The sequence below is a fragment of the Gekko japonicus genome, unplaced genomic scaffold (assembly GCF_001447785.1).
Source record: "Gekko japonicus isolate JY-2015 unplaced genomic scaffold, Gekko_japonicus_V1.1 scaffold2683, whole genome shotgun sequence".
Taxonomy (NCBI): Eukaryota; Metazoa; Chordata; class Lepidosauria; order Squamata; family Gekkonidae; genus Gekko; species Gekko japonicus.
This window is the reverse complement of record NW_015171583.1, coordinates 32,493-50,087: the sequence shown is the minus strand read 5'-3', so window position 1 is coordinate 50,087 and position 17,595 is coordinate 32,493. Positions and strand designations below refer to the sequence as shown.

Here is a 17,595-nt window from a genome sequence, read left to right as displayed (position 1 = left end):
AGAGCTTCAGTAGGAATGTCAGTCTAGACAGCTATCTTCATGTCTACGATGGTCAAATGATAGCAAGACCATGCCTTCTCCATGATCTTTATCCGAACTTTAAGATCAGCAAAAGGAACAAGAATATCCTGAGTGAACTTCTTGGTGGGTATGTTGGGGGCACCCATCCTATAAGCTTTTGTCATTGTCAGGTTGCTCACGTCCTCCACAGCCAGAACTTCCTCCAACCAGGGCTCCATAAATGTGACCATTTCTGTGGTTTGTTCTGTGCCTTCCTTCAGTCCCCAAAATTTTAGATTTGAGTGTGGAATGGCCCACTGGCACTTACCATGTCTTTCTCCTCTGAGGTCAGGAGGACATCTTAATGGGGTTATTCCCACTGTGCCTTTAGGGAGGCAGAAAATACTTTTTTCCACTTCTTGTTGGCACCTTCAGAATAGCCCATCCCCTCAGTTCTGGGACTTCAAAAGTAGTGAGGACGAAGTAAAAAAACTAATGGTCTTGCGCTGTCAGAACACAACAGTTAACTATAACCTGATCGTGAACTGCAAACATTAAGTAAAATAGAAGTAGTAAGATAGACTAGGAAGAAGAGAACAGCACAAAAAAGAAATAAAATTATGATGGGAGGGCCGAGGTGTCCTCCTGACCTCAGTGGAGAAACACCCTTCACGGTAAGTGCCAATGGGCCATTCTCCCTCTGAAGTGGAGGACTTCTCCATGGGACCTTCCAGAGCAGTGTCCCTCATCCAGGTGGGTCATCATCATCTGCAGACGTCATGCTGTGCTGAAGAACTCTTCTTCCAAACGTTGCATCTAGTGAGGCCACGGTGTTCAGCTTGTAATGGAGAATGAAGGTAGATATGGAGGACTACGTTGCTGCTTTGCAGACCTCTTCCACAGATCCTCGGTTGGTAAAGGCCGCATTGGTGGAAGCACTTCGTAGAGAATGAGCTGTAATACCCCTGGGAACCTCCAGTCCTGTGGCTCTATAGGTTTGCACAATACAAGACCTGAGCACCATGCTGATGGAAGTTTTGGACATCCTGTCCCCTTTTCGTGGAGGAGAGATGTTTACAAACATAGAGTCTGTCTTCCTGAAAGTCTCCATCCATATAATATAAACCCTGAGTGCCCTTCTGACATCTAGGGTATGCCACACAAACACCTTAGGATGTCTTGAGTGAGGACAGAAGGTTGGTAGATAGATTTCTTGTGATCGATGGAAGGTAGAAGAAACTTTAGGCTGAAAGGTAGGGTCAGTGCAGAGTACGACCTTGTCCTTATGGAAAATACAGAGACTAGACTTAACCAAAAGTGCATTAAACTCTGAGACCTATCTCACGGACGTGACCACCACTAGGAACAGTCTCTTCATCCTCAGCCACCGAAGACTCACATCCTGGAGAGGTTCAAAGGGTGCCTTAGTGAGTGCCGCCAATACAGTATGTAGCCTCCAGGTAAGGAAATGATAAATCTGATGTGGGGATTTGACGATCGCATCCTGTAGAAAGAGCTGGACATGAGGATGCTTAGTCACTTCATAACCACCTGTGGGAGGTAATACCATAGAGGGGGCTACCACTTGTCTGCATAGGGTAGAAGATCTAAGGCTGAAGTCCAAGCCTTCCTGTAGAAAGGGGAGGAGAGACGCCACTGAAGAAGGGATCAAGCTTCTTCCATCTACAGCACCAAACAAAGGCTTTCCAGGTAGTGTTGTAGATGTGAATAGTGGAATGTCTTCTGGATGACAATATGGTGCCTGTCACCTTGGTCGAGTAACCTAGTTGGGAGAGGTTGCTCCACTCAATCTCCAGGTGATCAAGCACAGCCAGTCCGGATGGGGGTGCCATATCGGCTTCTGAAACAACATGTCCAGGGTCACTGGGAGAGTCAGTAGTGGATTGACTGCCATGTCTCTCAGAGCTGAAAACCACAGGGAAGCCACTAGGATCACTTCTTATCTCAGTTCCCTAATCCTCCAAATGGTTCTGGATAGGAGTGAAAAAGGTGGAACGGCAAAGAACAGACCGTTGGACTATTGTGCTATCAGCGCATTCATCGCCTCTGCCTCGTGGTGGTAGTAAAGAAACATGGAAGCTGATGGTTTGCTGGTGACACAAATAGATCCACCAGAGGTTGACCTAGATGCGCAACTATCATGCTGAATAGATTCGGATGTAGCGCCCATTCTCCTTTGTAAATGGTCTCCCTGCTGAGCCAATCTGCCTGTACGTTGTCTGCCCCCTTGATGTGTTCTGCCCTTACCGATGCTATGTTCCTCTCAGCCCATGAAAGTATCTTCATTACTTCCCAGTGCAGCTGGGTGGACTGGGAACTACCCTGCTTGTTGAGATAAGCTTTGGCTGAGATGTTATCCATCCGCACCAGAACATGCTGTCCTCGAAGGTGGGGACTGAAGTGGTTCAAGGCGTGATACATAGCTCTGAGTTCCAACTCAGTTGGGAAGACACTCTTTGGCCTGACAGGGCAGTCCTCCAGGATCTCACCCCAACCGGACAGACTCACATCCGTGAAGACCTCCATAGACCATTAAATGTAATACACTTTGCCCTGGCGAAGGTTGTCCAGATTCGTCCACCAGAGTAGGCTGCTCTTGATCGTGGTGAGAACCCAAAGATTGAGGGTCCTCCTAGCCATTACTGCACATTGGTAAGGCTGGAGGAAGCACTGCAATGGTCTGGAATGAAGATGCGTCCACTGGACCATTTCTATGCTGGATATCATCAGTCCCAGGAGTTTTGCCAAGGTCATTAGAGATAAGGAGGTGTTCCAGGTCACCAGAGACATCAGTTCTCTTATCTTCTTGGCCTTGGGAAGCAGTAGGAAGAGTGAGTTGGAAGTTGTGTCAATTACCCCTCCAGATGTTCACTCCTCTGCGCTGGCTGAAGGGAACTCTTGAACTCTTGAAGAGAGCTAGGGGCTCTGGGGCAAGTGATGCTCTGTCTTCTTGGTGCTTGGGGGGGGGTCAACAGTGGGAGGGCTTCTAATGTCCTGGCCCCACTGCTGGACTTCCTGATGGCACTGGTATTTCTGGCCACTGTGTGACACAGAGTGTTGGACTGGATGGGCCTTTGGCCTGATCCAACTTTGGCGTCTCTTATGTTCTTAAATTGACCAGGAACCCGTGGTTCTGAAGACACTGCAGTGCCACCTCTGTGTTCCAGATGGAATCCACCCTACTACTGGCTTGTACCAACAGGTTGTCCAGATATGGATGAACATGGATACCCTGGTTCCAGAGATGCCCTACAGGGTTGATGACCAGCTTGGAGAAGTGTCTGGGAGCCGTGGACCGGCCAAACGAAGTGCTCGGTATTGAAAATGTTGGCTGCCCATGCAGAATGGGAAAAAATGTTTGTGCGCTGGATGAATTGGGACGTGGAGGTAAGCCTCTGTGAGGTTTATTGAAGTCATGAACTCATTGTCAGACTCCTGCAGCAATCAGATCCAACAACTCTCCTATTCAGAAGTGAAGTTTATTGGTACAGTACTGGCAGAACATCTACATTTCAGGATCTGTGTTAAGACTAACGGAAAAGGCACGGGGATGGTAGATATACTGGGTTCAAAGGAGCACCCTGATGGTGCGTAGCCAATCAAGGCATTAGGAGGAGCCCTCCCAAAGTAACGGGCCCCGGCAACGGGATCGTTCTCAGGGAATGTGTTACAGCTAGGCACTCAAGGTCAGGTACATAAAACACAGAGATAACAGAATATTGTCAGGCAGTAAAAACCGAAAGTTAAAATACTAGGCAGTGGTCCTCCTCCCTATATGTCAGCTCCCGGACACTCATCTGGTAACAAAGATTCCGTGATGGATCTCAAGGTTTCCATGCAGAAATGGCGGTCTGATGTATTTGTTCAGAAACTTGAGATCCAATGCATTGATGCATTACAGTCTGTACTCATTTGCCTGGGGCAGATCCCCCTCTGGATCCATTTTTAAAAATGGGTGTCACATTTGCTACTCTCCAGTCTTCTGGTACAGTGGCTAAATTTAGTGACAGGTTACATATACAGCTTAGTAGTTCATCTATCTCACATCTGAGTTCCTTAAGAACTCTCAGGAGGACCTGGAGCCTTATCAGTTTTTAATTTCCCTAGTAGGCCTAGAACTTCATCTCTGCTCACCTCAATTTGGCTCAGTTCTTCAGACTTCATTCCTGAAAATAGGGGCTGTGGCATGGGTACATGCCCCAAACTTTCCTCAGTGAACACAGAAGCAAAAAAGTCATTGAGCTTCTCTTTCATCTCCCCACCTTCCTTAAGCAATCCCCATTATTCCTCTGTCATACAAATACCCCACTGCTGCTTCTTTTTTAAAAAAGAAAATTTTATTAGTTTCAACAGTAGAGAACAAAGAAAACACAAGACAAAAAGAAACACACATTGGAGCATGTACTGTAGTCTCTGTTCACATTTAACATGGTATCCTAAAATCATATTCTTATACACCTTTCTTAGTTTATGTAATTTTCAGAGGAAGAATCTCTACTTCTATAATATCATTTGCCATATTTGTTGAAATCCAACCCATATCCAATCTAGACCAGGATTTGTGCCTTGTTGATAAAAATGTGTAATCCTTAATTTTATTTCTAATTCTCCAGGCATCCACCAGTGTAAATTCTTCAGCTAAATGCAAAAATGAATTTGGCAGCTCATTACCTCTTTTTTGTTTTCCTGGTTGACTTTTTCTATCCAAAGCTATATCAAACACAGCATTATAATCTCCAATTACACATATTTCTTCATATGTTAGAGTTGAAAGAACCTCTTGAAGGGCTTTGTAGAATTTTTCCTGCAGCTGATTTGGGGCATAGTTAACTATTAGAGTCTCTTTAGCTAATCTCTGTATCTTTACTATCAATATTCTTCCATCTTCTGAATCATAGATCAATTCTGGATATAGATGTTCTTTTACATACGCAACCACTCCTTTCTTTTTCTTTTGTATATCTGCTAAGATGAAGGCTTTCCCCAGTTTTTTGGCTTCTAAAAGTTTCCTGTCCAAATTTTTTATGTGAGTTTCTTGTAAACAAGCTACATCTACCTGCATTTTCTTAATTTGATGTAAGACTTGTTTTCTTTTTTGTAGAACGTTCAGGCCGCTGACATTAACCGAAATTATCTTTAATTTCCTCTTATCCATCTTTCATGTCTTTTTGGTTCCTTTTCTTTTCTTGAAATTTCATGGTCATAGGTTGGGCTGTTGATTTGAGTTTTCTTCTTCTTAGTCCCTGTTTTTGGACCTGCTGCTCCTTGTGTCTGTGGGTCTTCACCTGCTTCATTCGATTCTTCTTCTTCCTCCTCTTCTTGCACTCCTAGATCTTCTCCATAGGTTTTTTAAAAGTCTTCTATTTTGAATATTGAATTTATCCAAAATCTTTTACCCCCATAAGTAAAACGAACACCTTCAGGGAACAGCCATCTATACCAGATTCCATTTTCTCTTAATGCCCTTGTTAATTGGGTGTAACTTTTCCTTTTCTCTCTAACTCTCCATGGGATTTCCTTTAGTACTTTAATTTCAGTTTCTTGTTCAAATTTTGTAATATGGTATCTCTCATGATTTCCCTGTAAAATCTTACATGGATCTCTTAGCACCTTGTTCCATCTCGCATACGCAGAGTTCATTCTAAAGGCCACATCTGTCTCATCAGATACCATTTGAGTGTTATTCTCTCCTAAATATTCAGTTAACAATTTTGCCATATCCTCCTTGACATCTTCACCTTTTTCCCCCAAGGATATTTTGAAATCTCAAAACATAAGATGCTCTATCCATTTCCAATTTTGTAACAGTGGCTTCTAAAAGATCTTGTTTAGTCTTAATCTCTTGAACTTCCTGGTCAACTTCCTCAGCTTTATTTTGCAGCTGGGTAGTGGTCTGTTCCAATGTGGGAATCTCTTGTGTATTCTCCAATATCTGTTTTTTAAAATCTTCTGATTGAGAGGTCCCCTGTGAGGCCAGGGCATCAAATTTAGCCCGTAAAGATTCAACAGCTGAGGCCACAATGTCTCTGAACATGGCTTGGACTTCTTCTGTTGACATTTTGGCCAGGCTTGTAGCTACAGTCTTGCCTAGGCCTGGAGATGTCCTACTAGCACAAGTAGACATATTTCCTCTTAACTCCCAACAAAGTCGCAGCAGGCCACCCCCCTTTTTCTGAAATCACCACCAAATTCCCTATAGAGTTTTAACACCAAGTACACTATAATAATTCCCCCCAAGCAGACCTTGTTTATGCTTCCACTTTCCCTTTTTTCCCCACACCATCCAGACACAGTTCCCTTTTACCTTATCATCAGTTATTGTAACAAAAGGTACAGTCTAAAAAAGTCTCACAAACTGATCTTAATAGCAAAGTTAATAATAATATAATAATAATCTTTCAATTTATTAATCGCTCAATCCTGCAGAGCTGCTGGCTCTGAGCAATTTACAGTTACACATTCACAAGGGACTAACAATGATTCATAGGGGTAAGGGAGGACAAAACATATAAATCTTTAAATCGCACACATTCGCAGCCGATGGGGATTTTGTTTCAGCTGTAGACTAGACATGTTGTCAGGTCCCCACAGCAAACAACGTAGTACACACTTGCAAGAAGGTTTTACTTTATTGAAGCCATGAAGCACATGAACAGGGTCACTGTTCAGAATAACGAAAATCCAAAAGGCATGAAAGGTTAAAGCAAGTTCATAATCATAACAGCCAATAAACACGGTTCCCGTACGCGGCCAAGAGGTCTCACTAGCGCCTAAACCTTGGGAAAGCAACGGCTACCTAATTGTAAATAGATATGCTATTCCCACGGCTTCTGCTAATTAAAGCCAAAGCAAGCTCGTCTGCTCTTCCACCTGTGGCCTTGGCGAGATAGCGTTACATCAAAACAGGACTGGCGTACTCTGAAAGGAATGTGTGGCTACTGGTGAGACGTGCGCATGACCAGACAAACGCATCTACGGGGCGGGGGGGGGGGGAGAACCAAAGGAAGAAATGAATGACCATATACATCTAGAAAATAACCTTTGGCAGCTTGCTGACACATGTTCCAGATGGCATTTTTCCCTCAACTTGGCTTGATGACGTCAGCTTTTCTCCAGGACTCCAGGACTGCTTCGAGTCACAATGCCGCACTGCCACCGCCTCGCCGAAATGGCCCATTACAGGCTTCTTGATGCCGAAGAGATCTTTCTAGGCTTCCGATCTTACGAGCTGGATATTCCGTTCACCAGCTAACACCCTCCCCGCCGGGGGGTTTAGTGTGCCCACCCTCTCTAAGGAGTGGTACCCATTTTATCTACTCGCTGAAGCTTTCGAACCACTGGGTGGACAGCGAGCTGGGGACAAGACTGGTAGCTCACACCAGCACGGGGCTAGAACTGACAGCTGTTCTGTTCAGCTCAGATGTTACTTATAACCAGAGGATAAATCCCCTGTGCCACCGAATAGCACTTTATAGAACAGCACTTTATAGAGCAATTTTTAGTTCATGAAGAGTCTTATTTTCTTTTTCTCATATTTCAAAAAGCCCTTTACCAGAAGTTTCTTATTTCTTAAAAAAACACAAAGTTTTAATAATTCAGACATCCTTGGCAATTCTTCCTTCTTGTTATGTACACAGTAGTATCCTTGCAATAAAAAGTCTTACTACTTCTAATACTTGCTTCTAATACCGAGAATATAAGGGATATCTCAATTACTAACAGAGTAGGAATGATCTTCTGGAGCGAATATTCAAAATAGGAGAGTTGTTATAAATCCACAAAAAACAGGAGTTAATATCTTTAATAGCCCATTTCAAAATCAAAAATCATTAAACCTTTCCAAAAGCCCAGCAAGAAGAAAATTTCAGATTTGAACTAGCCTCAATATTCATCCAAACAGGGAAGAATGTATCCAAAATAATATGTTTGTACATCCACAGCAGAATTATAATAAATCCACACTTGGGGGGGGGGGTGCAAAAAGAAAGGAGGTGGAAAATGAAAGCGGTCGGGTTTCAGATAAAGGTCAATATTCCAGTCCCATGAACTAAAAGTCTGTTCACCAAAACAAGAGAAGTCACAGTTAAAGAGTGAAATAGAATATTTAATTTATAATCTACAAGTAAAACAGCTTCTTTAAAATTGCTGGTTAACTCACAATTATAGAAGTTACCAAAATTCACTAGAAGTTAGGGGTATTCCATAGAAGTCTTTATCACATCTTTAAGTTTAACTTAACAGCCAGGTGCCAGATAAAGTGCCTTATTCTCTCTGCTTAAAAAAAGAAACCAAAATCCCAAAATTAAAAACAGCCAGATAAACTTTGAGGTCCATTGATGACTACCATCCACAGTACAGAAAAACAACAACCCACATCCAAGCCGCACAGCAGACATGGAGCTCTTCAAGCCAGCTCCTTTCTTTCCCCCAGGATTTTTAAACTTTAAATGGACCAGTTCTCAGAGATGGAAAATAAAAGTTTGCTCAGTTCAAGTTAGTAATTTATGGTGTCCCAAACGGTGGAAGATGAAAGTTTCAAGGAAGATTCTTTAGTGTGAGTAAAGCTCCAGAAACGGCCGATCTTGCCTGTATGCTTAATGGCGGCCATTAAGCACTCCCTCTCTGGTCCCTGCTTTGGAGTGAGCCGGGGTCTACCCACACACTGCCGCACACAAGCATCCCCCAACTCAAGCTCCCTGCAAAGGATCTCCCTCTGGAAGATCCTATGGGGTCTGATGCCTCGGGTCCCCCACTGGGACCGGGAGGTTCAGCATTTCTCTGGGAGACGCCCAGGAACCTACTGAAGATGATGGGTCACAAACCGGAAGTCGAAAACCTATCAGGCCCCACTACTTCTTGAGCTGGTTTCCTATTCAATATATTTACAAAAATGTTTGTTGTTTGCCTTGATGCTTTTAACAACCTGATCCTCAAATTCTCTTTTTGCATGCCTAATTATGGATTTACATTTCTTTTGACAGAGTCCATGGTCCCTTCCTGTTCAATTCATTGGGGCAGACCATTGGGGCAGACCTTTTTAAAAGAAGTCTCGCTACTTTTTATAGCTTTCTGGGCTTCCGTTGTTAACCTCGCAGCCTTCTTTTAGACATGGCAATTCATTTCCTAACCTGTGGAATGCATTCTATTTGGGCTTCAATTAGTGTGGTTTTAAATAGCTTCCAAGCATCCTCTAGGCTAGGGATTTGACTCTCTTGTGTTTCCCCTTCAGCTTCCTTTTTACTATTCCTCTCATTTTGTAAAGCTCTCTTTTGAAATCAAATATTACCATTTTGGACTTTAGAGGTAACTTTCCATTGACCTGAATGCTGAACCTAATAGCATTGTGGTCACTGTTCTCAAATGGTGTAACAACCTCCGCATCTCTCACCAGGTCTTAAGACCGGCTCAGAACCAAGTCCAAGATCACTTCCCCTGTGGCTGGCTACGTGACTAAGGCTGATTTCCCACAAGCACTGCTCCGCGCTCACTCCTCCCTTTTGCCCCGATGGCACGTGTCAATTTCACACAAGCTGCTGCGCGGCTTCATTTCGCCCCGGAGCTTCGCGCAATTTCCCCCGCATCTACTCAATCCTCAAAAAACAGGACTGAGTAGACATGGGGGAAATCACGTGAACCTGCGGGGCGAAATACGTCCACGCAGCAGCTTGTGTGAAATTGACACGTGCCATCGGGGCAAAAGGGAGGAGTGAGCACGGAGCAGCGCTTGTGGGAAATCAGCCTAACTGTTCCAGTGCACAGTTATTTATGTTTAGGGATCTCATTTCTACAGCATGACTCGAGCACACGTTTACCCAGTCAATGTGAGGGTATCTGCTTTAGTTGCCTCCCTTATTTCCTTCTCCATCTGAAGATCAGCCTCAAGGGTTTAATCAGGTGGACGACAGTACACCCTCCCTTTTAAGTAACCCTTAAAGGTAAAGGTTTCCCTTGCTCGAAAGCCAGTCGAATCCGACTCTAGGGTTGCGGTGCTCATCTCCGTTTCCAAGCCAAAGAGCCAGCGCTGTCCGAAGACGTTTCCGTGGTCATGTGGCCGGCATGACTAAACACCAAGGCGAACGGAATGCTGTTACCTTCCCACCGAAGTGGTACCTATTTATCTACTTGCAATTTCTTGCTTTCGAACTGCTAGGTTGGCAGGAGCTGGAACTAGAGACGGGAACCCTTAAGGGCCCAGTATTTCCACCCATATCACTTCTGTTAGGGACTTAATTCCCCTGATGTTTTCTAACTAAATAATGTTTTCTATATAAAGATTGCAAGGTTTAAGATTCAAGTAAAGCTATGAACTTTGTTAGATTCGAGTCCAATAGCACCTTAGAGACTGATAAGAGTTTCAAGGTATAAGCTTTCAACAGCCAAAAGCTCCCATCATCAGACAAGAGTACAAGTGAAGATTCTTTTGAGTCCTTTTGTTTTAGTCAGGAGATGGGAGGGGTGTTGTATAGAATACTTGTAAAGGATGCAAATGTACCATGCATATTGTAGTCAGCTTGATTAGAGCAGAGGGGAAATGCTTGGGGGCCAAAAATTAGCATCTGTAGAAAGATAAGAAACCTAGTCCCTAGTCAGTCAGGGGTGGGGGGGGGGGGGGCATTGTTCTGAACTTAAGAAACATTGTGGCTATTCCAACTTTTCTCCTCCCACAGGATCTACTTAAGATTCATTCCAGACAAATCAAGACTGTCAGTCTATCCTTTATCCATGAGGCAGGGATGCACACAAGCTAAATTACTAGTACCACAGTAAGCTGCATCAATAAGAAACTTTATGGTATTTCTCAATGTATTGTTGTTGCACGTGGAAGCTATCTCAGGAAGATAAGACATTGAAAGTTGTTTTGAAGCCATATGTACACACTCAGTTTGGCAAAGGAAAACGGTTTCCTGAAAGGTTTGTGAGGATATCAGCCACTGTCATTCATCACATCTGACTATATAGATCCCATGCTGCAGCTAGTCTCAAAGTACAACCCTGAATGCACGTGTATTGAGTATTAGACAGACAAATTGTTGCCTGAGTTTTCAAGCTTCAATGTGAAATATGGTTAAAAGCAATCACATTCATAACACCTAACATATTACTTTAAGCATTTTACCAGAATTAGATGCTTTGTGATGTGCTTGTATGCATGATAGGGTCTAGTACGCACACTGGACACCGTCAGTACATATGATGCTCCCTTGAAAGTGTAATCACAGTAACTGCATTGTTGCTACATACCAGACTAGAGATGTAAAATTTCCAGAAATTTTGAAGCTCGGAAAAAAACCCGGGGGGTTTTCCATTTTTTTCAGGGGGAAACGGAAATTTCCGGGAAAAAAATAAAAAAAATGCTACCTTAGCATTTCTTTTGTCTTTTCTAGATTGAAAGTCATTCTGTTACTTTAGAAACATAAAATATGACTATGGACATTTTTACTTGGCATGAAATCATCACAACAGCATATTAAAAATATAGTGTATCCAAACAATTATTACAAACAGAATACCCACCCACATGCAAAAACAAAACTGAAACCTTTTTCTTTTCTTCTGACAATAGCACCTCCTAAAGGAAGAAATGCATCTTGTTCTTGCATTGGAGAGTTCAGTTTGTAACCCTGAACTTGCTTGTCCTCAGTGCACAGAAATTAGATCAATCTGATACCATATACATATATATGAATGAAATGATTTGGAAAATATTTGAACACCTTGTCTTAAAATGGTTTATTCATCATGCTAAAATAAAACATTCCATAATCAATTTCTTTTCTTTCTTCAATTTTTCCAGTTTTTCGGAAAAAAACAAAAAAGGCTTCAGGAAAAAAACCGTTTTATCCCCAAATTTTCCCAGTTTTTTTCCGGGCCTTCACATTTCTATACTAGACCTGATATTAAGAACTTCCAACAACATCTAAGAACTACTCTTTAAATCCCTGTTGGAAAAGCATACATATGAATCATCAAGCAATGCAACAAGGTTGTTTTTTTTACTTGTGTTGTAGTTTTGTTTTTTGCCATAAAGTCACAGCCAACCTATGGCAACCCCATATGGTTTTCAAGGCAAGAGATGCCTAGACTTCTTTGGTGGTCTCCCATCGAAGTACGAATCAAGTACTAACCAAGATCAAACACTAGTCCTCCTCAAAATCTTGAGTGCAAATATTCAGAGAACCAAATATACCAGTAAAGCATTCCTTAGTGAGGCAGGCTTATATCCAACAGCTAGTCTGGATTCCTTGTGGTGAACAGGTAACCACGCAGGGAAGGTTTATACAAGTTGGTTTTCAATTATTCCACATAAATAACCAAATAATTACGTGAGCTTGTAACAATTCGAGAGCTTGTGTTCTACAGAACTGTGCAGGATCTACTGCAGTGGCTTCACATGGGAAGGAAGGCAGTACAAGACAGTATCTTCATCAGGCTTTAACTCCCTTTTCCCATCTTTATCCTACAAATGCGTACTGATAGTGCCCAACATGCAGGAAGAAAATGGGAGATACCATAATGAACGCATTGTGAGAACTGAGAAGAACTCTTTTTCTCTTTCCCCCCTCCAACAAATACAACGAAGTCACTGTTTGGAGCTGGACAAGAGGTTCTGCTTGCATGGATGGGGGTGATTTTGATAATATGTCAACCCTTCCTGACCTGGTAATGACATGAAACCATCATAAACTATCCCCCCCTTTTTTCTGTAGGGACCACTCTTAAGTGTTCCAGCACACTGCAGCTCAGCATTTAACTCAACCAACATTAGAAGAATCTGTAAGGAAGTGCTGAGCAGATACTTTTATCCAGGTACAGTGACTATACTATGAAAAAGGCCAATGAGCAGTGGTTTCTCCACATCAATACCTATGAACATCTCAAGCTGCCCAACAATTTCACACAGTTTAGTGTGCAATAAATAGCAGTACAAGATTTGTGTAGGGAGGCTCAAGGAGAAAAAAGGCAATAGAAGAAAGACTGAGAGTAATGAAATGAAGAAATCTTTTCAGCCCTGCATGTGGCCATACCTCCTCCTATATCCTAGTCTGCACAGGAAGCTGTTCACATGCTGAGGCATACAGGGATCACACATTCAAACTTCTCCATTATACAGAAAACCCATGACTAGAAAACAATTAAGCCATTAATGCTTTGTTAGATATCAGACAAGTCCATTTATAAGAACTGCCGAATATACTACTTGGAAAAAAACCTGGGAATTTAATTTTCTTTAAAACTTTCATTTTGGACCTCAGCATCCTAATATTAAAATAAACTGTTATTCTATTTTATTCTCTATTTTGAAGACAGATTTTGACACTAGACAGTACCTTTAGTAGTTAGTAGTCACTCACAAAATGCTTTCAAGGACATATTTTTCCCCATAACGCAAGCCATTCTCTGCAATAAATGTTTTTGGGGAGGGGACAAATTTTTCCTTTTTATTCGTTTTAATTTCAAGTAAATTTGAGTCCAGTGGTACCTTTAAGATGAACAAAGTTTTATTCAAGGTATAAGCTTTCGTGTGCAAGCACACTATCTGAAAAAGTGTACTGGCATACGAAAGCTTATACCTTGAATAAAATTTTGTTGGTCTTAAAGGTGCCACTGGACTCAAGCTTTGTTCTACTGCTTCAGACCAGCAAGGCTACCCACCTGAATCTCATTTCAAGTAAGTCTTTTGAATGGCATCTGATTATAAATGGAATCAATTTCTTTACTTGTTCAATAGCTGCTTTCAGACTGATGGGACTTTGATAGTTGTGACACAAAGCATGAAGGATTCTAAGATATAACATACCAATTACTCTAGGAAAGAAAGTTAACTACATCTATGAAGAACTCGAGCCATAATTTCTTCTGAGATAATATATTAACTTACATAAAACAACCTTTCAAGTAGGACACTGTTCTCAGAGCTGTAGAAAGCATAAGTTGCTATCCAGTCTGTAAATCTCATTTCTAAGCAGTGCTCTACAACATCCTTCAGTTTTGACAGATGCACACATTCCAAGAATAATAGAACACCACCACAGAGATTAGAAGAGTGGTGCATGTGGTGGTGAGCTTAACCTACATTCTCAATACAGCATTGGGCTTCATGAATGTCAAAGATACCTTAAAAAGCTTTTAGTTTCTAAAATGCTTCTATACCCAAGATATACTACACATCAAATAGGAAATCACTTCCAATTTTCAGTCTGTGACATGACTTCTAATCGCTGGCATCAAGAGGTTAAATATTGTCTGAATGGCATTTCAGGGATGAGATTCCAAGCAATCATTCACTTCTAATCCTGAAGACCTACTACATAGGCTAGAAAGCAATAGTTCAGTTTGTGTTATTTTTAAAGAGAGAGAGAGAGAGAGAAGACCATCTGAACAATTTCATTTGGCTAAGACTCTAATACAACCCCACACACAACAAGCCAAGTATTAGACAATGGCAGTAATGCAAGTAATAGCTTTTCAATGCTATTAATGCTAGGTAGCTCTATGTTGGTACCCAAGAAGTTAATTGGGCTAAATGAAGAAGTGGGGAGCTTCTTCTCCCAGCAGAGACACACTGCAGCAAAATGGGTCTGAATCCATGCATACATTAATTCTTCCTTCATCTGAGGAAGACTGCTTAGAAACAGTTTCCCTCTTGTTTAGGCCAGCAGCACTGGATTGCAGCTGGGGGGGGGGGGCAAGTGTATCATTAGAAAGCTTTCTACTGGTACTTGATGGTATGCAGACAACTAGAACAGCAATGCTTTCTTTATGCTGGAACAATGTAAAGCCAGCAAGGCCCAAAAGTTAGCATTACTTCAACCTTCTGCTTTCCATCTGCTATTCAGCTAACACGAACTAGGCCATTACAACCAAATTTAACACAATAGCCATAGCATACCACTCCACTTTCTCTTTTACAGTATTAGCTACTTGGGGAAAATCAATTATACCAGCATTAACACTCAAATCAAGTATCTGTGGTAATCCTTCCAGGAAAAGCACTCTGCACTCTACTGTACAAATTTTAATCAAGAAGAAACAAGTGTTCTAGATTCCTGTTACGGTTACAGAACTCACCAAAAGACAGCACAATAAAAAAAAAACAGCTACCCACTATAATAATTAGGCAAACCGACACCACTTTTCAGGTGCACTCAGATCTTCAAAAATCAGTGCTACCACAGATATCTCCAAGAAACTGCATTCACGACAGAAGATAGAGGAAAATATTCAGGAGAAAATATGGTAGAAAGAAAAAATATGGAACATTTCATGACATCAGCACCAGTTGATTCCATTCCAGGTTCTTTTCAGCGAAGAAAAGAATCATCCTGGTGATCAGCCTAGATTTTTGTTTTTTTCAACCCATATGATGCTTATAACACCTCTTAAATCAAGAGAACCCACCTCAAAGACCTGCCAATCAACATCTTTAGCACCAAGAGCTCTGACAGAAAGGAAATGAGAATGCTTTCTCCCCGTGGTTAAAGAAAAAGCCAATGATCACTGATCTTGGAGAACAGCTACATGAAATAAGATTGCAGAAGGGTTGCTCACATATGACTCCCCCCTCCCCCCCCCCCGGCCAACAGCATCCCTTTCTCCAAGGCATTTCACTTCTCTTCTAGGATGATGACATGGATGTCTAGAATGTCATTACTGAAGCAATGAAGTCAGTGTGATCTAGTTCATCTCAGAAAGGTGGGTTTAAAACTCAATGCAGCTGTAAACGCACTGGATGCCCTCAAGCTAACGGCTCTCTCAGCCTCAGTTCCCAACCTGAAAAATCAGGATGATGATACAATACATCACAGAAAGAAATAAGAGTTGCAAAAGACTTTGTACCTTGAAAGTATTGTAACTAGTAGTTGCTGTTTGTGTCACCCCTAGCTACGAATGGCATGAGCCAGGAAAGGGTGGAGCCTCTAGATGCAAAAGTGTGCAGACTGTGTGGAAAGCAGAGGAGGGAAGGAAGACTGCCCTTAATCATAGGCTCTTAACACCTTCTTTAAGGAAGCTATGATTTGTGTATGGAAACTGTTAAGAGAGGAAGACTACTGTTCTCAACTGTACATTTTAGAAATATTGTTTCAGAGCTGCATTATCTAATGGGGAGTTCATTTGGGGTCCTCATCTCGGAAGCCGGTGCACAGAGTGTTCAGCTGGAGACTTCCTGGGCCACCAGCAAGAAGAAAGAGATGGACTTTGGGGGTGGCAAGCTGTGAAGGAGGGAAAAGTTAATTGTTTGGACTTTAAAAGATCACTGTTCTATTGTATTACTAAGTTCGATGGTTTTGTTACATGATATGATGTTAAGTGAAAAGTAAAAATGTTTTATTCTCTTTGAAGTATTGCAAGATTCATTCCAACTTCTGCCCCACAGAACCCACAAGCTGAGGTTACATTTGCTAAAGGGAAGAGCAAGAAACCACTGCTCTAGATGGTGAACAGCAGGAGAGCAGTTACTACTTCCAAGGATCAGAACACATCTGCATAGTGTGGCCAAGGGAACCAGCTCCCTTCCTGACTGAGAGGATATTACTGTTCATTCTTCAGGGCTGGGTGAGAAAATGCTATGGAAGGAACCTCGCCTTTAGAACGAGGAACCTGATCCAATAAGGCTTCAGGTGCCATAAACCTTTTTTATACCGTATAGAAGGATGCAAAAGTTCCAACGCGTTTGGCAGTGGAAGCCAAACGAGAGGTGGGGAAGAAGAAAAGGAAGCTCAGGCCTTGTGCGAAGAAAAGCGGGGGAGGGGGAACTGAGATGGTCCCCGGTGGTTGGAGAAGTCTCTAAGGGATGGGGGGGAACAGTCCCCTAGGTAAAACGCAAAGGGGCTTCCCATCAATTACTAGCGGAATAAGGAGGAGGAGGCGACTCAGGAACAAGCTAGAGGAACGCCAGAAAGCAGAGCCGCCACCCCACCAGGAACTGATGGTTCCTCACCCCATTTGGCGCGGAGAAACCAGGCCGCTAAGCCGGTGCAAAGGGGTGTCCTGCGGTGCTGTCCTGACTGCCGGGAGCCGCCCTCCCCCTACCTGCACGGCCGGCACTGCCATCTCGGCTCCTTCTCCTCAGGGAGGCGGGGGTCCTGAGCCTCCAGGCCCGGCCTCGGTGGCCACCGCCTCCCTCTCCGTCAGCATATACGGTAGGGCGGAGACACCCACGCCGGGAGCCGCAGCTGCCATGGATCTGCTGCAGGTGGCGATGGAGGAGGAGGAGCCGGAGCCGCCGTCACATCCCTCCTCCCGCAGCAGCCACGACCGATCGAGAGAAAGACTAACGGGCAGCGAGTCCCACCCCCTTCTCTACACCCTCTTCCCTGACTGGCCAATAACTCACCGCTATTCTGCAACCCCAACCCGCCTACCTAAGCACATTCTCCAATCACAGTCTTCAAGGAACTGGATCCCTCGTCCTTCCTTCACCAGCAGCAGCCACCTCCGCGAGCCCAGAGAGATCAGAGGGAAGCGAATTGTGACCACAAAACCCGCGAGAGAGGAAGGAAGCGGGGAAGGGGGTGGGTGGGACTAGTAAGCCTGTGCGTCTCCTTTTCACCAATAGGCCACAGAAAATAAATA

At 43.0% G+C, this 17,595-nt stretch overlaps 1 protein-coding gene across 2 annotated transcripts in view; it reads right to left on the bottom strand.

Moving 5' to 3' along the window:
- Positions 1-17,267, bottom strand: part of EVI5L (ecotropic viral integration site 5-like) — a 69,471-nt gene extending 52,204 nt beyond the window's left edge. For both annotated transcript variants that reach the window (XM_015419827.1, XM_015419828.1), the window contains exon 1: positions 17,053-17,267. The gene's annotated coding sequence lies outside the window, so the exon portion shown is untranslated. The remainder of the gene's footprint in view (positions 1-17,052) is intronic.
- Between the last annotated feature and the right edge of the window lie 328 nt (positions 17,268-17,595).